The sequence below is a fragment of the Triturus cristatus genome, chromosome 5_1 (assembly GCF_964204655.1).
Source record: "Triturus cristatus chromosome 5_1, aTriCri1.1, whole genome shotgun sequence".
Lineage (NCBI taxonomy): Eukaryota > Metazoa > Chordata > Amphibia > Caudata > Salamandridae > Triturus > Triturus cristatus.
Window position 1 is genome coordinate 787,474,550 of NC_140587.1, and position 17,787 is coordinate 787,492,336.

At 45.4% G+C, this 17,787-nt stretch overlaps 1 pseudogene; it reads left to right on the top strand.

The window, feature by feature from the left end:
• The first annotated feature begins 13,624 nt into the window (after window positions 1-13,624).
• On the top strand, window positions 13,625-16,313 carry LOC146831483 (uncharacterized; annotated as a pseudogene).
• The last annotated feature ends 1,474 nt before the right edge of the window (window positions 16,314-17,787 follow it).

Below are 17,787 nucleotides of genomic sequence, written 5' to 3' on the forward strand. Positions count from 1 at the left end.
ACCTTATAAGTATTTAGTTATGCAACTGGTGCATGGCTAAACACTTATGCTGGGCCCCGGGGGAAGCAAAGTCGCAGACTAGTCTTCCCCCGGGGACATTCGTGCAGGGGTAGGACCAGGCAGGGTCAAGGGGTGGAGTTAGGGGGCAGGTATAAGAGCGCAGGGGACGAAGGCGACTTCCTCTTCCTGCGCTCGGCACCATCGGGACGGTTGTAGCGAAGGGGGCTTTGGTGTAGGTTTAGGTGGCAGGGCCGTGGTTAGCACTTGTGTGGGATGGAGAGCTGGTCGTGCGCGGTTATTTGGCTGGGAGAGGAGCGGTGTAGCGCGGACAGGAACAGCGACGGAGATGGTATGGCGACGTCTGAGGAGGTGAGGCGGGCCTTATTGGTGCTGGGGCGTGCCGGACGGGAGGATCTCCTCCGGCCCGGTGTGCTGGGGGAGGCGTGGGTGGGGTTCAAGCGGACCCCGCGGGCGGCCTCGGTGGATGTGGCGGCGACGGTAATTGCTTGTCAAGAGGAGCCGCCACCGCCGACAGTGTCATCGGTGCGCGGCAGAGGGCTGGGCTCATGGCGATCGTTGCCGGCGCGCGGGGGACGGCGGAGGAGCCTGCCTCTGCGGCTGCAGTTTCCCCCTTTGGAATTTAAGGCCCAGGGGGCGGGGGGAGCGCGTTGTCAGGGTTTCCAGCTGGGGAGCTGCTACATGCATCAAGGGACAATGCCCGACCGCCCGAAGAGGCGGTGCGGGAGGCAGGACCGGGGGCGGGCAGGCCCCCCATGGCGCTGGTGGTGGCCGGGGAGTCTGGCCACGATACAGGAATGGCGGAGGGGGAAGGGGGGTGTGTTGAGGCTCACGTGGAGGCAGGAGGGGCTGAGGATGGCTCAGGGGGAGCAGATGGGGGTAAGGAGCTTGCGGAGGACACGCCCATTGACCTCTCCAGGGGGTCCAGGGCCTCTACACCGTTATTGGCGGTGCATGGTTCAAGGCTGCAGGGGACGGGGGCCGCCAAGGAGCCTGGCGGGGGGGTTTCGGCTCAGGTGTTGCCCTCACAGACTGGGTTTTTGCCGCCTGGAGGGGGTTTCAAGGCTACCGCCCCCCTCTCCTCCCGAGTTGGGAGGCATTGGCGTGGGACGACCGGATTCGTGAGCAGTGCATTTTGGCGCAAATTGCTGAGGCCAGGCGTTTGGAGTAGAGCGCGCAGAGAGTGGGGGCGGTGTGGGAAGAGGAGATTGAGGGGCTCCCTACTCCCACGTCCGAAGAGGAGAGGTGGGTAGAGCAGGAGGAGTTGGGTAGGTCGGGGAGAGATAGGTCCCGGGGGAGGAAATAGGCAGGGGGTCGCAGGTGAAGTTAGGGACGGCCGGGACGGCTTTGAGGCCTGATGGTGCCGGGGCTCACTCAGGTTGGAGTGACCTGAGGGTTAGGGGGGGGTCTAAGTCGGCAGATGTCGGTAGAGTTCGGGGGAGCACGGCGGGGCGCAAGACGGCCCCATGTCGCCGACAGGAAGCAGTAGGGCGGTCCGCGGTGGCCATCCCTCCAGCGCAGGAGCGGGCAGCGGCGTCGTGTGTGAAGGGGTCTCGGGTGGCCGGTGAAGTGAGTGGCAAAGGTGTGAAGAGAGCGGTGAGAGAGGTGTTGTGGGCGCCTGTGGGTTTGGAGCCTGAGGTTGAGTTGGATTATGAGGAGGAGAGTGAGGAGCTTGAGGACGGGGAGGTGAGGGATGACTGTGACGGATCGGGCACGGGGAAGGGCAACGGAGACCTTGGTGTATTGCAGGTGCACCGGCGACCAGCTGCGAAGGAGAAGGTGGACACACGCCAGACATCCACCTCCAGAGGCCGGCCCAGTGAACGACACCCATCACTAGCAGGTGAGAGTTCTTGGTGGACGGTATGGGACGATGACCCGAAAGGGGGAAGGAAGAAGGCGTGTAGGTCAATCGGGGTGGGGGAGGGTTCTGTGAGGGAGGTTACAGGGGTTCCGAAGGGCAGGCCCATGCTGGTGGACAAGCCGGTAGGAGGTAAGTCGGTGACTACAGCGGGAGTGCAGACAGATAAGGTGGACGGGAATGAGGACAAAGGGGACAAGTCGGTGGACAAACACCCGAAGAAGCTGCCCTACATGGGTTTAGCCATGCCATTGGGGTCGCATCTGTCGGACAAGATTAAGAGCAGGATATGGAAGCACGTTTTTAAATTATTACACCGGGAAGTGCAGGCCAAGGAGGGCTCTAAGGAGGAAGAATGGGAGTTGACGAGGCGGCCTAGGATACCGGTGAATATGGAAAACTGGAAATCGGCATTTCTCATTTATGCGAGCATATACTGCGAAAAGCATCTGGACAGGGCCATAGCGTTGCTGAAGTATATGGACATCATCAGGAAGGCCCAAATGCAGTTCGGGGGGTTCGCATGGCTGAGTTACGACGAGGAGTTTAGGGCTCGGGTTAGTGCGAATCCGGACAAACACTGGGGGGAAGTGGATCAGGAATTGTGGATGCAGTGGATGGCGTCAACGCATTCCTCGGCGTCGACTCACACGGCTAGCGGTTTGCCGGTCACGTACCGGTCTTTTCAGTCACGTCCCACCCAAAGCGGGGCGGGAGGGAATGCAGCCGGTACCGGTAGCACGGGACGGGCCGCCAAGCCAGGCAGCTACAATACCGGGGCCTGTTGGAGCTACAACAGGGGCTACTGTTCTAGGTATCCGTGCAAGTTCAAGCACGAATGCTCTAAGTGTGGGGGGAAACATGCCCTTACGCAATGCCTTACACTGGCCACCCCTTCCGAACAATGGAGGAATTCCAAAGATAGGGGTCAGGCTGGACAGAAGGGCCCCTACACCGGTTAGGGTGGAGGCAATGGCCACGTGGCTCTCCCTCTACCCGGACAGGGAAGCAGCCTTGAAGATTCAGTGGGGTTTTACAGAGGGTTTTCGGGTCGGGTATCAAGGTCCCAGATTGAAGAGGTGGGCAGACAATCTTAAATCAGCTAAAGAATTGCCGGAGGTAGTGCAAAACAGAAGTGGCTCAGCACACAACTTAAATACAGATATAACGGACAAAATTATTCGTCACAATCAATAAACAAATAGATGTGTAATGTATCCCCAAAGATTCACGATAAACTTCAAAGTCTTGAAGATGAGTTTCTCTTTATTCGGTAGTTCAGATTTTTCATTTAAAATTACAGCATACAATTCATAGCCAGTTCATAGCCGACGCGTTTCGTCCCAACGGGACTTCTTCAAGGCTATAAAGATACATATATAAGACATACATTGTTATATACAATTAAAATTATCATAATAAAAATGAGAGAAAAAAGGACGAAAAAATGCTGTTATCACTTCAAGACCTGAGGTATAGTCTTAACACATTTCTTATACCCAATATGACCTGTGAATCTATGCAAACTGGGGGATACAACCAAATATGAAATGGAATTACAAAACATTTTGTGACCATTTTTGAAGCAATATGTTTGAGCAGTATTAAAACAATAATTTTGAAGCAATTTTTTGAAGTAATTTTTTTAAGCAATTTTTTGAGGTTCTGACAGGATAACCCTAATCTTTTTTAGCACAACAAGCAAAGTATATTTATGTCCATTTTAGACCTACTAGTTCTTATATATGTTTATTTTAATTTGATTCGAATTGATCAATGGATGTTATAGACCGATTATGAGCCAAAGTTCTATTGGTAAAGTGTACCTCAGTTAATACTGTACGGTAATAACCAACAAGAGAGTAAACCTATTATTTATTCAATTTTTTACAATTTTTTACATACCTCGCGAACAGTAATTTTAATAAAATCCACACAAGTTAAAGTTTTCCATTTTCTCTTTTTCTGTAATTATGTAGTCAGATGTCTAAAATCTACGAAGAACAGAGATTTGCGACAAAATATTAGTCAAAATTACAAACAATTCACAAAAAGTTATTGTCTTGGCTAAAAAGCCATATTGATAGGTGTGCTTATCTCAAAGTCCAAACAATTAGATCTTATTCTAACAATATCAATAAGACTTCTTAGCATGTTAAACTTATAAATTAAACAGTCAGCATCATTTACTCAGAACGTGAACTTTATACACATGTGGTACAAGAAACATACCTCAATATTGGCCTAGACCCAGTGTCAGTATGATGTGAAAGTGTAGGAAGGAAAGGTACGATGGCCTTGATCCTATCGAAAAAGAGGAGTTCGTATTAGAGATCATTAAATTATTATTTTTAAATTTTAGTATATTAATCTTACTGTTCAAAACGGTAGAAAATTTATGTTAAGCACTGTGGCATATCAGATGTATCAATGTAAAAAAATGTTTAATTAATTGAGGCTGACACTCCAAAAGCCATGTTGAATATTGGAAAAAACCCATGCTGTGCAGATGGTCATATTTATATTCCAAAGAAAAATACAGGCGATATTATCTTTTTACTTTTGCACAATGTACTCTGCTCTATGAACTTTATCATCAGCGAGTTAAAATATATCTATTGTTTGAACTAACATTATTGTGTGAGTGAAGGATATTTAGTGCATTATCCTACACTGTTAGTTAAAAACACATTAAAATGCAAAGTTTAACATATCTAATGTGTGCCCCACTGGCGCTCTCAAATTGGTCAACTTGAGTGAACGAAACGCACATTTAGTGGAGACATTCCTAATGTAACCTTGTACCAAAAGGGGATGTAGCTAGTCAAGCTTATCTTATCTGGTCTTAGTGAAGTGTGAAATAGCCGTTAACGATTCTGACCCGCGCTCGTGCATGAAAACCGGCGCCGTATATGTAATTTAACTTATGATGCATCCAATAGCTAGATAGTTCCAAGAAACGGCAGTGTCATAAATTGCCAATTTGTAAAAGTGTGAAAAAAAAAAAAAAAAAACCGTAAGGTTTTGAAACTTACGTGCGATATGGTCAAAACCACCGGGTCCGTGCTCCGTATATGCCAAAAGGTCGAGATTGACCAGGAGCACCAGGCCTCTATATATATGCATAATTAACTATCCACACCTGTGAATAATGAACCAAATTGCGAGACAAATGCGGTAACCATATGATTAAAAGGAACACCTACGCGAACGTTTCGGCCATCTTGGAACAGTCAAAGATCCTAATAGTGTATGGAAATGTGTAAGGATTTTAAACAATATCTTAAATACATATTTAGATTTGTATTATTATTCAGCAAGAAGGCACAAACTCCAGATGGAGCTTCAAGTAATTGGCCAATGTCACATTTATCAAACACTATCCCTAAAAATATTATATTGTCCGCCATTTTGTCGTGGCGAGCCATCGATATTTGCTCAAGTAACCGAGAGAAAAAAAGGGATTGTTAGCGCTGTGTACAATCTAGCATATATATTAAAATGGAATCTAAGTATTCATTTTTAGGTTTATGTTCAAAAAGTAATAAATCCGGTACGAAACATAAGCGTTAGACATATCGAGAATTATTTTACCATAGTTGCAAAGAAACTTGTCGGCCATATTGTAATGGTGATTTGTTAAAACGAAAAAAAGGAAACCTTTTTTATCGTTCTGAATAGTCAGGTAGGGATAGAGAAGATCTATTATTCATATCTATCTTGTTCTAAGCTTAAAAATGCGCCGACCTAACCGCCATATTATAGTGGTTGGTGAGGAAGGTATGATATATTGCGAGAACATGAGTCATAGAGTGAAGAAATGAACGAGTAATCTAGTGATAAACTTAGGTTGTACACACATGACGATCAATGATAGTGTGTAATATTATTCAATGGAATGAGCAGAATTATTGTGATTTATAATTTATTAAAAATTAATGAAATGTATCTACTGAGGTCGACTATGGTCAAAGGGCTACTGTCCATGGTTCCTATTTGGCCGGTCACCTTGCACAGCAAAAATTGTCATATGCATCAAAAAGACAGTGTCTCTACTTGATAATATTATTAATTAATATATGAACAGTGTTGTTTGCATAATTAAAATCGCATGAGAGTAGGATCCCAAAAGGTTGGTCAAAGTCTAGTGATGTCTGGGGCTGAAAGAATCAAAAGAAATTTCGAGAAAAAATATATATTCGCGTCATGGTATATGACAAAAGATTGATATATCTATGAAGCATAATGATTCAGCTTAGTATTAGAGTTATAATCAAATGCATACATCCGTCGTCAGATGCTGCTACAAAAAATGATGAAATTCATTGTTGGTATTAAGCCCAAATATGACCGTACGTAAGCGACAAATCCAGCGTGCCTCGGTTTGTCTTAAGTACACTGTCCTGTCGCCACCCCTTTCATTTTTGGCAACATGATCTATCGCATGGAAGGTGATCATGGTATTCTCCGGATGGGTTTCATGTATGTGAACAGAAACAGGATATTTGTCATCTCGATTTTTTATAGCCCTGACATGTTCCTGTATTCTTGTCTTGAGACTGCGAATACTGCTTCCGACATATCCTTTTCCACATGCACATTTAAGAAGATAGACTGTGTGTGTGGTATTGCAGTTGATGAAGGACTTAATTTCAAATGTCTTAGAGTTGCTATACTGGAAGCTGACAGTCTTGTTTGCTCCCAAGTTACAAACATTGCAGTTGCCACAAGTGAAAAAGCCACAAGGTTTGGCAGGCAGCCAAGTCTGTTGGCAGGCTTTCAAAGGTTTTATATAGCTAGGACAGACAACACTCTTTATAGTTCTTCCTCTCCTGTAGATTACTTTAGGTTTGGTAGGGACTAAATTGGCCGTGGAGGTGTTTGACGTCAATATATGCCAATTTTTTCTAAGTATATTAAATATTTGTCCACTCAGTGAGTTGTATTCTGTTATAAATGCCAAATCAGAATGATCAGCATGAGCCTTCTTGCTTTTGGCCTTAGAGAGAGTGGATTTTCTGTCTTTTTTTACAATCTTATCCTCTGCTCTCTGTAAACAGTCCTTGTCGTAACCTCTTTGTACAAAGTTTTTCTTGATCTTTTGTATTTGCGTCAAGAATGTGTGATCCTCGCTGCAATTGCGGCGAGCCCTCACCATTTCACCAAAGGGAATAGCTGAGATAGTTGCTTTCGGATGACAACTCCTGGCGTGAAGGACACTATTGCAAGCAGTCGACTTTCTAAAGATATCACTGTGTATTGTGTCGTCTTTGGCATACAGTCTTAGATCTAGAAAATCTATCTCTTGTTTGGAGCTCTTGATTGTTAAATTTACATTGAACGCATTATTATTCAAATAGTGATGATAATCTATGAGCTCCTCCTCGCTTCCTTTCCATATGAGGAAGATATCGTCAATGTATCTACAGAAGAAGAGAATGCTGTCTATCCATTTGCTTGCCCCTGAGCCCCAGGCATGCTCCACCTCATACAATCCCATGAAGAGATTAGCATAAGATGGAGCAAACCTGGAGCCCATGGCAGTGCCTTGTTTTTGGAGGAACCAATCCTCACCATGCATGAATGCATTGTGTGTGAGGATAAGTTCAGACATTTGTAGTAGCATGTGTGTATGGTGCAGATGTTTTGCATTCCGTTTGTTCAAGTAGTACTGCAAGGCCCTTAGACCACATGACATCTGTATGCATGTGTAGAGACCTTCCACGTCCATAGTTACAAACGTGAAGGTGTTTTGTTCCCATTTGAAATCTTCCAGTTTACAGATTAGATCTTTGCTGTCCCTTAAGTACGATGGTAAATTTAGTACTATTGGTTGGAGAAATTGGTCAACGTACTCAGCAATTCTTTCCGTGGGTCCTCCGTTGCCAGATATTATTGGCCGGCCAGGTGGAAAAGAACCACCTTTGTGTATCTTTGGTAGAATATAGATACAGGGGTGCCTGGAGTTGTTTGCTGTGAGATATCTATATTCCAAGTCAGTGATAAGACATGACTCTTGCCAATCTTTCAGGTGCGCATTGATCGTCTTTTCAATGGCTGTGGTGGGATTGCTCTTAAGTTGTTCATAGCAATTTTCCTGTCTCAATTGGCGATTAATTTCAGCTACATAGTCAACCCTATCCATAAGGACAATGTTGCCACCCTTGTCCGCCTCGCGGACCACTATGCTGTTGTCATCTCTGACTGAGTATAGAAATTCTTTATCCTTATTCGTTAGATTGGGGGGGCATGCATATTTTTTATTCTTGGCATGACAATCCTCAAGTTTGTGTAATTCCTCAGATATTTTTCTCGAAAACTCATCTATGCTGTGATCTGTTACAGTTACGGGAGTAAACTTGGATTTTTTACGTAACCCACTATCTATAGAGGTGTCCTCACATATGTTAAGATCTAAAGCAAAGTCCATGAGGTTGGTAGAATCATTCACATCATCTAATGTAGTGAGAAGATGTAACACATTCACATCTGAGATAGTGAAATTCGAGTCTGGAACAATGTCAGAAACAGAATGATGGGCAAAAGGATAATCTGCAAAATATCTCTTTAATTTAAGTTTGCGAACAAATCTGAACAAATCCAGATGAACATTTTCAAATAAAGGTCTCTCGGTAATACAAAAGTTAAGACCCATACTTAACACATATTCCTCAAGAATTGCCGGAGGTAGTGGCAGCCAAACTATGAAAAGAGGTGGAGGAAGGGAGGATCGCAGGACCCTTCTATGACTGGCCAATGGATGACTTGATTATTTCCCCGTTGGGGGTGGTGCCAAAGAAGGAAGAGGGTGAGTTTCGCATGATACATCACCTTTCTTGGCCAGAGGGACAGTCTGTGAATGATTTGATTGTGGAGGAAGATTCGCGGGTGCTTTACGCGTCGGTGGATGATGCGATCCGCCTTGTGCGGGTGTGTGGGCCGGGGGCGGAACTGGCAAAATGCGATGTGAAGTCGGCTTTCAGCCTGCTGCCTATACACCCTGCGGATTTCGCACTTTTAGGAATGCAGTTTGGCGGGGCCATCTTCGTGGACAAAGTCCTGCCCATGGGGTGTGCGATTTCATGCGCATTGTTTGAAATGTTTACCACTTTCTTGCAGTGGGCGTTTACGCAGCTTAGTGGGCATCGTGACGTCACGCACTATCTGGATGATTTCTTGTTCCTCGGGAAGGCGCGGTCGGGGGACTGTGGCAGGGCTCTGACATGGTTCCAGGAGTTGTCGCGGCAATTTGGAGTCCCGTTGGCACCTGAGAAGACAAGTGGGCCGTGCTGTGTTTTGACATTCTTGGGCATTGAGCTGGATTCCTCCCAGTGGACAGCTCGGCTCCCGGCCGTGAAGGTAGCCGAAATTCAGGTGTGCCTAGAATGGGTGATTGGAGAGAAGAGGATTGCGTTGAGGGCGGTGCAGCAACTGCTGGGTTTCTTGAACTTCGCGTGCAGGGTGGTCAGGGCGGGATGGACGTTCTGCAGACGGCTCGGCATGGCCATGTCGGGGGCAGTGCTTCCACACCACAGGGTCCGGATCTCCATGGGAGTGCGGGCGGATCTGAGGACATGGTTGACGTTCTTGACAGATTTCAATGGGGTATCATTGGACTTTGTGGACGAACAGATGATTTGGCAAATCCAAATTTACTCTGATGCGGCTGGGGCAGCTGGTTTTGGAATTTTCTGGGATGGGAGGTGGTGCGCGGAGAGTTGGCCGGATCACTGGATGAAGCAGGGGAGGAGCATTGCATTTTTGGAATTCTTTCCCTTGCTGGTGGCGCTGGAAGTGTGGGGTTCCGAGTTTCAGAACAGGGCGGTGTTGTTCCATGTGGACAACATGACGGTGGTCGAGTTGGTCAACCGACAGAGGGCCAGGGACCTGAGAGTGCGGCGATTGCTGAGGAGTTTCATGTTGAAATGCTTACGTTTGAATGTGGTCTTTCAAGCCAAACATGTTCCGGGAGCGAATAATGACATTGCAGATGCTTTGTCTCGTTCGCAGTGGCAGCGGTTCCGGCGATGTGGTAAACTGGGTATTTCTGTTTCAGCAGTCTGCTCCTGAAACTAACAATGCTTTAAGTTTCATGTACAACTGCCCCTTTCTCCCCTTTTTCTTTTCAGGTACAGATACTATTGGTCTGACCTTACGACACAAGAGTGGTGAGTACACCTCTCTCTGCAGAGCCCAAAGGGGCCCCGCATACTCAACTTCGGTCCTGACGAAAGCCCCTAGACTTCGCAGAGGGCTGAAACATATTGACCCTAATAGTGCGCTAGATCAGTAACTCGGTCTTAGAAACGCACGATTCTAATTTTAACCTCCCACATCACTGATTCCCTAATAAATCATTGAGGACACAAGTGATATAGGGATTTTAAACATTTCACGAGAGCACGAGCACCTTTTTACCCTTATTCCTGACCACTACCGACAGTACCAGCAGGTCTTCCTCCAGGTGGAGGTCAGCATTTTTACAAAGAAAAAGACCCAATGATGATGCTGAAACAGTACACAAAGGCGGAGAATCAAAATATACCGCCACCGGCCTGTGTACAGTTATGAGGGTTTTTTATGACGGACACTATTGAAAGACCCTGGTTACACAGGACAAGTGGTCCATTCTCCACCCCCCTTGATTAATAACTAACCATTGGAAGCCGGATGGATCACAGCTTCTTCTTTTTCCCTCCCCTTTGATTATTGCGTACATAAGCAGCGTGCAGCTGTGGGAAAACTAAATCCTTAAAAAAGTGTCAGTATACAATCTGACACACTATACAAGAAGAAGAATTGGGAATACATATAGAAATCATGGCGGAAAACCAAGGTTTAAGCTATACAGAAGAGAAAGTGAGTGCTATTCTATCAGAAGCTTCACTATTACAAGATAAAGACTTAACACAGACTTTGACACATAATAATGAATGGGACGAACTAACAGAAATTAAGAAAGATCAAGTAAGGACTGCCATACACGGTATCATCATGAAAGAGTACCTACGAGCAAACACGGCCTCCAAAGGCCTCTGGGTACAAAATGCACGACGCATATTCCTTAAAGACATCGCCTTTCGTAAAGATTGGTCTTCCATATCATGGAAATGTACCAGGGACTACCTAGTACTCATTATAAAAACAGCAACTAGACTAGTAGAAGCCCTGACGATTAAGATCCAAGTCAGTGAAGCACATCTAAAAACGACGGTTCACATCTCCGTATATAAGAAACGATTGGAAGAGATAAACAAGGAGATGAACGAAACAAAAGAGTACATTACTCAAAACAAAATCCAGAAACTGAGCAAAGATCTAAAAAAATTCTCTATAGAGAAAATGCATCCCTATGCGAAAGAAGACTATGTCGCCCCAGATCACCAAGAAGATGAGGACACAACGGGGGAAAGTTCCGGTAATAATTCCGACTGGAGCAGTGATGAAGGCACGAACCCCAGAAGGGGGAGAGGCCAATACAGACACAGTCAACGAAGAAGAACCAACAACTGGCAAATGCCAAGATATTTTGACCAACCGCAACCCCATTTCCAACCCTATATACCAAACTTCCAAAGCTGGATGAATCCCTACTTTCAGGGTCCCAATACCATGGGACCCCTAATGAATATGCAACAACCTCCTCCTTCTCCTCCTTTTTTAGGGAGAGGCCCAGGCACTCAGAGAGGAAGGAGAAAAGGAGTCACATGGAGCGAACAAGAAAGACAAATACACACACGAAGCATGACGAAAGAACAACCAGGGACCAGTTCAATGAATCATTGGTAGTCAACCTCACTGATATCATTCTTACAGCTGACCAGGAAAAGATTCTAAACAAAGGATTAGGTTTCGTCCCTACACCTACTACAGATGTGTTCAAATTAAGATGTGAACTGTCAGAATTCTGCAGGAAGATTAAACTGAAAGCTTTCTTTATGAATAAAGAAAACCACAGTCGAGACAGTGACTCTAATCTTAGACCCAAATCAACCTTTTGTCCACCAACTCAGATGGTCCCTGTAGAAATACAAACCTTTGAGCAAGCAATCCTGAAAGAGGTAGACAATATAAGACCAACTACAAGACCTTTTGTGAATATCACAAAACAAGAAAAGAGAGCAATGATGGAACTACGCAAGAACGAAGACCTAGTAATAAAACCAGCAGACAAAGGGGGAGCCATTGTCCTCCTGAGCAAGCAGGGTTATAATAATCAATGCTTAACACTACTTTGAGACACAAAATTCTATCAAAAGATAACTGTAGACCCAACCAAAAGACTACAAAGAACAGTCGAACTCATGGTCGAGGAGGCTGAGACCAATCAATGGATCTCAAAATATGAAGCTGAATTTCTCAGAACAAAATCACCCAGAACTCCATATTTCTACTCATCACCCAAAACCCATAAGAACAAGTTACCCCCACCAGGACGCCCAATAGTCTCAGGGATTGGTTCTGTCCTTGAACCACTTTCACAATTTGCAGACCAATTCCTGAGACCAATAGTACAGAAAACACCCACTTATCTAAAAGATACAAGAGATCTCCTTAACCTGCTGGAAGATCAAACATATGATGAACGGACAATGCTCTTGGTAGGACTCGACGTTGAGAATCTCTATACAAGCATACCACAACAAAAAACTCTAGACACTTTAGAGGACATTCTCTATTCCCAAGATTGGCAATACAGAACCCCTAGGTACTTTGTATTAGAGTGTTGCAGGATGGCCCTCACTGAAAACTTTTTTGAATATGAGGGAACCCTATTTGCTCAGTGTCACGGTACTTCGATGGGCAGTACATTCGCCCCCAGTGTAGCGGGACTATACGTTAGTGATTTTGAACGACAATGGATACAGAACCCCAATAACCCCTTCCTGACACGGATGAAATTCTGGCGCAGATACATAGATGACATCTTAATGATCTGGGAACACTCTCAAGAGGCTCTACAAGAATTTCTTACATGGATCAACACAAGAGACGAGTGTCTCAAGTTCACATATTCATCAGACAGCAGAAAAATAGACTTCCTTGACGTCACGATTTTTTCTGAGAACAATACACTACAAACCAAAACCTTCTACAAGCCAACAGCAAGAAACAGCATTTTATCTTACAAGTTTCCACCCTCGACCTTTGAGGGAAAATTTACCTTACAGTCAGTTTCTACGACTAAAACGAAACTGCAGCAAGCTGACGGACTACAAGACACAAGCTAAAGCTTTAGAACACAAGCTAGAACTGAGGAATTACCCAATAAAGACAATAAAGAATTGCCAAAAAAGAGCAAGGAATCAGCCCAGAGAATGTTTACTGGAATCTGTTCCACGAGAAGAACCAGCAGACCTATTGACTTGTGTCACACCATACTGCACATCCACAAATACTGTAAAGAAAATAATAAACAGAAACTGGAGAATTCTAACGTCCAATAACCTGAATTGGCCTAAACCACGCTTCGCCAATAAGCGAACACAGAATATCAAGGACCTTCTTGTACACACAAGACCAATTCCTGCTACAAATAAAGGAAACTTGACAACACTTTGGAACCTAAACCCAATAGTAGGACACCACCCTTGTGGCTCCTGTTCAGTCTGTAAACTCACTAAGTCAACCAAAACACTACAACTTCTACCCAATCTCACATGGACGCTACGTCATCACACAAACTGCAATACAACACATGTAATTTACATGATTGTATGTCCCTGTGGCCTTAAATACATAGGGATGACGTGCCGTAAAGTGAAACTCCGAATTTTTGAACACAGGAGCAACGTAACTTGCAAACGAGTAACAACCAGGATGAGCAAACACTACATTGAACATAATCATGATCCCGATGACCTCAAGTGGGTAATTCTTGAGTCTCTAAAAACAAAATCACACAATGCAGAGAAGATTCTTTTCGAAAAAGAACAACGTTGGATTTACCGTCTCCACACGGACACAGGGGGAATGAACGATAATATTCCTTGGCATGTATTATCATGAACCACAAGATCCTGTAGAAAAATCATGACTGACCGTAGATGTTATTCTTACATAAAACACCTAAAGTAATAGACCACCCCTTAACTGCTCTATTTTTCTTTACTGCTCTATTTTTATACACAAACATTTAGAGAAACAGGGAGTCTGTCACAATAGTAGACCAATATCTTTCAGAATCTAAATAAAAATCTTTATTGAAACGTAAAATGACTCACATCCCATGTTCACTAAACACATTATTTTTTCGCTCAAAATATAAACAATATCATATACCTACATTATTTGCACCATCTGTTATCAATTTTTAACCGATAGAAGAATTGTTCACCGCGCTGCAGTCTTTCCACCATTAATAAAGAACATTGTGCCAATCAACCATGCCAACCAACACCATCAATAGTTCTTCTTCCCTTTTTATCATTACCGGGGATACAAACGAACCATGAGCGGCCCCCGCGTCATTCGGAGCACCGTGTACAGAGCCAGCACAAGTGAATTACTGTGTAAGAACCGGTGAGAGATACGAACAAACCTTATAGCAGACCTTCCTGCCGTCACCCACATCTCAAGTAAGATACCTCTTAACAAATGTATTTCTTCCCAGAATAGAATCGGTATTCTGAGGCCCACCGGTGACTCCATGATGTTTCATTCTAACGCTCATAAGGTAAAGGCCGCCGTTAAACTGTTTTTTACATTGCGCACATTTCCTTTGCTAATAACGCACCGCGCATATGTTTGATTCTTTAAGCCTTACACTCCTCTGCTGCACGAAAACTTCGGACTCGTTATGAACCATATACGCCAATTGAGTCCTTCAGATACCCTGGGTGCAATGATTGTTGTTTTTTTTTTAAATGTACATTAGTCAGTCACTTACGCACTCAATGACCTTTCCTTCGTCACAAAGATATAAAGAATCAGGTACACGTTCAACAAGTGAGACAGCGCATCTACTAAACCTACCACTGCCTCACGGTCCTGAGTAATTGACCATCATGTTTATAAATTATAAAATATAATGAAATGAGAAAACAATTTTCTATCAACAGCCTTTGGCACTAATGTCAATCTAGTTTGATGTATACTCCTGTAAACTTGAACCTATCCGTAATGTTTCCCAACCCCCCCTTTTTTTGTATTTGTATTCATTCAAACGCATAACTTATGCTAAGAACTCACACCCAATGTGGTAAACTGAGTATTTCTGTTTCAGCAGTCTCCTCCTGAAACTAACAATGCATTAGGTTTCATGTACAACTGCCCTTTTCTCCCCTTTTTCTTTTCAGGTACAGATACTATTGGTCTGACCTTACGACACAAGAATGGTGAGTACACCTCTCTCTGCAGAGCCCAAAGGGGCCCCGCATACTCAACTTCGGTCCTGACGAAAGCCCCTAGACTTCGCAGAGGGCTGAAACATGTTGACCCTAATAGTGCGCTAGATCAGTAACTCGGTCTTAGAAACGCACGATTCTAATTTTAACCTCCCACATTACTGATTCCCTAATAAATCATTGAGGACACAAGTGATATAGGGATTTTAAACATTTCACGAGAGCACGAGCACCTTTTTACCCTTATTCCTGACCACTACTGACAGTACCAGCAGGTCTTCCTCCAGGTGGAGGTCAGCATTTTTACAAAGAAAAAGACCCAATGATGATGCTGAAACAGTACACAAAGGCGGAGAATCAAGATATACCGCCACCGGCCTGTGTACAGTTATGAGGGTTTTTTATGACGGACACTATTGAAAGACCCTGGTTACACAGGACAAGTGGTCCATTCTCCACCCCCCCTTGATTAATAACTAACATATTTTTCTCCCATAGGTTGCGTGGGAGGACCTGGGGCCAAGACGGTCACGTGGATTGTGGGGCATTCTTTCGTGCACTGGGCGTCAAAGTATGCGGAGCAACAGGTGTACGGCCGTAACATGGGACTCAAAGGACAACATCACGAGGTGCACTGGTGGGGAAAAGGGGGAATGCGATGGGGGGCACTATTGCCCTGGCTCGCGAAGATGGTCCCACAGAAGGAATGCCCTGATCTGTTGATCATCCATTTGGGGGGAAATGATTTGGTTCGGCTGTCGGGTTTGGTGCTCTTACAGCTGATGCAAAGAGACTTGGAGGTATTAAAGCACAGGCTGGCAGGTACCTGCATTGCCTGGAGTGAATTTGCTCCGAGAAGAATATGGAGGGGCGCTGTTAAACATGGGGCAATTGAGAAGGCACGACGGAAGCTTAACAGGGCAATGCGAGTTTTTTGTGGGGACAAGTACATTAAGGTTATAGCTCACCCTGGACTGTGACTGGAGGAACCGCTACTGTTTAGGGATGACGGAGTGCATCTTTCCAGGATGGGGAATGCGTATTACATGATGGAAATGAGAGATGTGGTCAGCAAGCTTTGGAATTAGGCAATTTGGTGTTGCAGGGATGTTTGAGTGGGCGGGGATGTGTGTGGCTTGCCCAGTCCCGGGGGGTGGGGCAGGTAACCGCCCTAAAGGGGTTTACCTGGTTGGCGGTACTTTGGAGGGGTGGGGGGAGTCATTAGCGGGCACACCCATCCCTCGGGGGGAAGAGTGAACGAGGTGGGGTTAATGGAGGCATGAGTGAAATGGCCGATGATATCGGGGAGGACGCTAGGAGGCTTGTGAAATGGTGAGGAACGGAAGGGGCATGGAGTGGTACAAAAGGTGAGTGTGGAGTGGGTGAAAGGAGTGAAGGGCTGGAGAGTGATGTTGGAAGTTGTTATTGATGTAATGTTTGGTTATTGTTTACTGTTATGCAGCCTGGTCCTAATAAATGGCGTTTTACGCTTAAGACACAGCGTGGTCTGTTTATTGCGCGATGCTGGGCCCCGGGGGAAGCAAAGTCGCAGACTAGTCTTCCCCGGGATCTTTCGCGCAGGGGTAGGACCAGGCAGGGTCAAGGGGTGGAGTTAGGGGGTGGGTATAAGAGCGCAGGGGAGGAAGGCGACTTCCTCTTCCTGCGCTCGGCACCATCGGGAGGGTTGTAGCGAAGGCCACCCACCCACCCTGCAGTTAAGGGTTGCGGTTCAGGGTTGGCTAAAGCGTGCCAGTTTAGGACAGGCTGCGGGACTGGCGGTACTTTGGAGGGGTAGGGGGAGTCATTAGCGGGCACACCCATCCCTCGGGGGGGGGAAGAGTGAACAAGGTGGGGGTAATGGAGGCATGAGTGAAATGGTCGATGATATCGGGGAGGATGCTAGGAGGTTTGTGAAATGGTGAGGAACGGAAGGGGCATGGAGTGGTACAAAAGGTGAGTGTGGAGTGGGTGAAGGGAGTGAAGGGTGGGAGAGTGATGTTTGAAGTTGTTATTGATGTAATGTTTGGTTATTGTTTACTGTTATACAGCCTGGTCCTAATAAATGGCCTTTTACGCTTAAGACACAGCGTGGTCTGTTTATTGCGCGATAAGGTCCCAAAGGCGAGACCTATTGGCTATGCCAATGCTTGTTTATACTATTTTCGTGTCATACACTTTAACTTTAAGGCAGGATCTTGTTTTACTTGTGAATGGTGCTTCTCTGTGGGCTTTCCCCCTGCTGACATCACACCCACTCCAATGAACACTTGAAGTCGCCCAGTAATACTGCCTGTCATCTTTCAAGTGATGTAGAGAGACAGAGACGCGAGAGAGAGAGAGAGACGCGAGAGAGAGAGAGAGACAGAGACGCGAGAGAGAGAGAGAGAGAGAGACGGGAGAGAGAGGTTGCAGAGGGCGGGGCAAACAAAAAAAAAAGACACTCAAAAGGAAGCGTCGCCTCCTGTAAACCCTGAGAGGATGCAGATTGGCAACCCGGGTTCAGCCGCCCCAGCCCACGGAATCTGACAGTGGGGCGAGGGGCCAAAGCCCTCTTTGCTCAAT